Genomic DNA, 5,233 nt, shown 5'->3' on the forward strand with positions numbered 1-5,233 from the left:
TTCAACTCGCTATCTATCATTCCAGCTAAAACAGTAACTCCCTGCCTGCTAAGATGAGTCCCATCCCAACTATACAAGGCACTCTGTCCATAAAACCGGTCCCAGCTGTCTATGAAAGGTATTGCATTATCTTTGCAATACCTTTCAAGGCGGCAATTAAACCCTATTGCCCTGCTCAACCATTCCCTTCCCACTCGCCATCTGGGTAAAACACCGAGCACTACAGGGGTTCCTCCCCTCTCCCTAACCTTTTCTAACATCACCTTGTACCTTTGCCACAGTACCTCACTCTTACGGCTACTGATATCATTGCCTCCTACACTGAGTCACACAGTGGGTTTGTCAACACTATCCTTTACGATATTTGAATTTTTTTCTATCACATTAGCCACCCTGGCCCCTGGAAGACACACATGTTTAGCGAGTGGAGTATACATGGCCCTGTTCAGATATCTCACCTGGGAGTCTCCAACAACAGCAACATTTTTCTTACCTTTCTTGTTCTGATTATACTTACCTGTACTGGAAGTTCTCTCACCGTCCTTCTCCTCTGCTTCTCTCTCTGGCTTCCCTTCACATTCGTCCCGTAGTGCGTCGAAGGCATTAGTGGTCTTAACTTTCGTTTGCTTCTTAAGAGTGAACTTCGTTGCACCCTTGTTAACTAGTGTCCAACCTTCAGCCTTTTTCTCTTTCTCCTCCAACATCTCCTCCAATAATTCCCTCATTTGTAACTTCTCCTGCCTGAGAATTTGTACCTCCTGCTTCAGTTCGAGAAGTTCCTCCTTTAATTCAAGGTAGTCCTTTTCAATACCTGCAGTGGGGACACTGCTCTCTGCCGAGGAAGCCATTACGCACAAATTCATGCAAGGTAGCACAGCACTATCACGGGTCACTACGGGTCACCACAACACACTAGCACAACACTTTCACGGATTACTAGCACAGCACTATCGCTGATCACTACAACACACTAACACAAATCACTAAAGCACACAACACTACCACAGGTCTCTAGCACGTCTGAGCAGGCTGTCCTCACGAGAGGGTCTGGGATTGGACACGGATTCTGTCCTGTGTTGTTGTACATAGATTCAAGACGGTATATAAAATATATTGTCAGAAAACTAACTCCTACACATTGTTTTCACCTACGTCTGGCGTCAAGGGACATTGACAGCATTAACAGGGGGGGAGGAGAACAAGGTGCGCATTTTTTTTTTTTTTTTGCACAAAACCATTACTAGCAGAAGTCGCTGCACAATGTGTTTGTGTGCATAAAAGATTACACCACTGGTAACACAAGACTTACTGATGCGGCGGTAGTGCCCGATCTTGTCTCAGCACATTCATGTTATCCTTCCCACTGCATGTATATCACTATCTCTTTCACATCAAAAGTGTGGGCAGAAGGAGTGCGAGGAATGTTGCTTAGACTATTAGCCACTGGCTGATGCGGGCCTGTGCCTGTTGGCGGCCCACCAAGTCGGAGAGAGAATGGAAGCGAGGGGAAGATGATGGTGGGGTGAGGGGCGGCAGAAAATGCCTTTTCTTTAAAAAAAAAAAAAAAAAAAAAAAATGACACGAATTCATAAAACAAAAATCTTGATAGACAACGTGATAGATTGCCTTTTGATCAGGAAAGATGAACAGTGGATACTTTGTGCAATAGCTGTTTTTTTTTCTTTTTTTTTTTTCAAGCTCATGTCACTTTCCTCAGGAAAACATTCTTTGGCTGAAAATGACATGATCTTTTTTTTGTGACATTTAGGTAACTTACATAAAAAGATCAGTGTGTGTGTGTGTGTGTGTGTGTGTGTGTGTGTGTGTGTGTGTGTGTGTGTGTGAGAGAGAGAGAGAGAGAGAGAGAGAGAGAGATTTTTGTTGGTGTTTCTGACGACGATTGAAATTATCGATCACCAAGGGATTGGGGAGGGTGGTATAAGGTTACGCAATTCAGGCAGATTAGGTATATATTCTTTCATCATCAAATGATCAGGTTGGTATTCTCCAGCACTAACATTAATATTTTTACAATTCTCTCTATATATAGATTCTCTTCTTATAGTTTTTTTTTTTATTTGAACAACTTTTTATTTTCATTCCATTTCATTGTGTTGTTATTCCTTTTTTTCTTATTTCTTCTTCACCCTCTGTCTCTGTCTGTCTGTCTGTCTCTCTCTCTCTCTCCGGATATATGCCACGCGTGGGGTTACTATTCCTTTTTCATGTTCAATATTTGCTACTTATGTGATTCTTTAGCCAAAGTCTTTTGCATGTACACATATAATAACATAATATGTGACACTCCATTCTCCTTCCCTTGCTTTCTCTTTGTCTCAAAAACTAATCACAAATAATTGTCCAACCTGCGACCTATCGTGTCCTTGACCATTCAACCACACCTGCCCAGGTGAGTGTTGCCAACATTGCGTTCTTCATTTTCTACGACGGACAGTGTATTCTTCATATGGTTAGGATTTTTTTTTTTTTTTTTTTCGGGGGGAACGAGGTGCGCATGTTTTTGTGCACATAATCATTACTAACAGAAGTTGCTGCACAATGTGTTTGTGTGCATAAAAAATAACTTCACTGGTAACACAAGACCTACTGATGCTGCGTTAGTGCCCGATCTTGCCTCAGAAAATTCATGTTATCCTTCTCATTGCATTCATTTCACTGCCTCCTTCACATCAAAAGTGTGAGCAGCAGGAGTGGGAGGAATGTTTAGACTGTTAGCCACTGGTTAATGCGGGCCTTTGCCTGTTGCGGCCCACCAAGTCGGAGGAAGAAAGGAAAGGAGATATATATATATATATATATATATATATATATATATATATATATATATATATATATATATATATATATATGTAGAGAGGAGAGAGAGAGAGATTTATATATATATATATATATATATATATATATATATATATATAATTATATAAATATATATATATATATATATATATATATAAATATATATATATATATAAATATATATATATATATATATATATATATATATATATATATATATATATATATAAATATATATATACAAATATATATATATATATATATATATATATATATATATATATATATATATATATATATATATATATATATATATATCAGCAGCAGCCTTAACTAGTCCACTGATGAACTAAGGCCTCCCCCAACCTTCTGCACGAATTCCTTGGCTGAGCCAATCTTTGCCATGTATTCCCTGCAAATTTCTCTATCTCATCTCTCCATCTCCTGTCTGACCTTTTTCTGCTACGCTTACACTCTCTTGGTGTCCAGTCAGTCATCCTCTTGCTCCATCGGTTATCCCTTATTCTTGCTATATGAGCTGCCCACCTCCATTTCTGTTCTTCTATAACTTCTATAATATCTTTGACTTTAGTCTGCTCTCTCACCCAAGTTGATCTTTTCCTGTGTCTTAGATATTCCCAACATTGTCCTTTCCATTGCCCTCTGAGAACGGATTAATTTATTTTCCATCGATTTAGTCAGTTTCCAGGTCTCACAACCATACGTCATAGCCGGAATTATACATTCGTTATATACTTTTCGTTTCATACAAACTGGCAAGCTACTTTTCATAATGTCTCTATGTTTACAGAAGGCCTTCCATCTAATTTTTATGCGTCTTTTTATTTCGCTATCATGATTTTTTGTTAATTTTAGTATTTGTCCCAAGTAGCTGCACTCCTCAACTTCTTCAAGAATTTCATCGCACATCCTGAATACGCTCTTTGATGTTTGTGGATTAAACATCAGTTTTACTCCAGTTCATCTTCAGTCCTACCTTCAGACTTTCTCTGTTCAGGTCATTTAACATTTCTTGCAATGGCTCCGCTGTTTCTGAGATTAGCACAATATCATCTGCAAATCTTAAATGGTTTAGCTTTTCTCCATCTATGTTCACTCCTTTATTTTCCCAATGTAGCTTTCTGAAAATACTTTCTAGGCATGCTGTAAATAATTTTGGTGAAATTGTATCTCCCTGACGCACGCCCTTCTCAATCTTTATTTTCTCTGAGTCCTTATGTAATGTAACAGTAGCATGTCCCTCTTTATATATGTTTTCGAGCAGTTTTACAATGTTCTCATTCACTCCTTGTTCTCGCAGTGAATTTATAATCGCTATGTGCTCCACTGAATGAAAAGCCTTTTCGTAATCAACAAAACCTAAGCACAGTGGTTTATTATATTCTTTAGTTTTCTCAATTAGCTGATTCATTGTATGTAGATGATCGGGTGTTGAATACCCGCTTCCGAATCCTGCCTGCTCACGAGGTTGGTTCTCCTCCAAAATTGTTCTTATTATGTTCGTGAGGACTTTCGTGAAGTGTTTGTAAATGACTGATAATAAGCTAATGGGTCGATAGTTACTAAGATCTTTCGAGTCACCTTTTTTGTAAAATAAAATAACTGTTGCATTACACCATGTTTTGGGAAATTTCTTCTGTTTGATACAATGGGTAAATATGTGAGCAAGCCTATTTTGTACTTCTACCCCAGCATCCAACAGTAAATCTGTTACCATTCCATCTTCTCCCGGAGCCTTCCCTCTTTTCATATCTTTAAGAGAAATATTTACTTTGTCTGGTGTTACCTAAGGTATTTCACTTTTGTCAACTGAAAAGTTAGCTATTGGTACTACTGTCTTTGATGCATACAGTTTTTTGTAACATTCTTCAACTCTCTTCACCATCTTATCTCGGCATTTAATGATTTCACCGTTTTTTTTTTTCTTTCAGTGATGTCATTTGTTGCTTTCCTAGTGCCATTTTACTTCGGAAATGTTTCAGTCATTTTCCTTTTTTTTTTTTTTTTTTATCTGATCCATGTTTCTCTTTCTTTTTTCTTCTCTTTGTCTTTTGTTGGTAAGCTTATTTAATTCCGCTCGTTCTATTTCGTCTTTCTTTGTTTGTACTTTCATTTCCTTTCGTTTTTTCAAAGGCTCGAGTGTCTTTTCTGAATATTTCTTGGCTTTGGTTGTATTAGGTTTTCCTACTACCTCCGCTGATTCTCTTGGCACTTTTGTTAGTCTGTCATTCAGCTCATACGTCACATTCAGCATTACTTAGAGCCTGAAATCTGTTCCTTTTTTCCAACTGAAAGGCTGTTTTCTTTTCGTTTACTTTTATTGGGCATATCTTTTTATCTTTAATCATCTTTCTTTCACTTCTGAAATTGAGTTTGGCTGTGCAACCCACCATTC

This window comes from Coenobita brevimanus, chromosome 32 (assembly GCF_032717465.1).
Source record: "Coenobita brevimanus isolate Jiangsu-jjx chromosome 32, ASM3271746v2, whole genome shotgun sequence".
NCBI classification, from domain to species: Eukaryota; Metazoa; Arthropoda; class Malacostraca; order Decapoda; family Coenobitidae; genus Coenobita; species Coenobita brevimanus.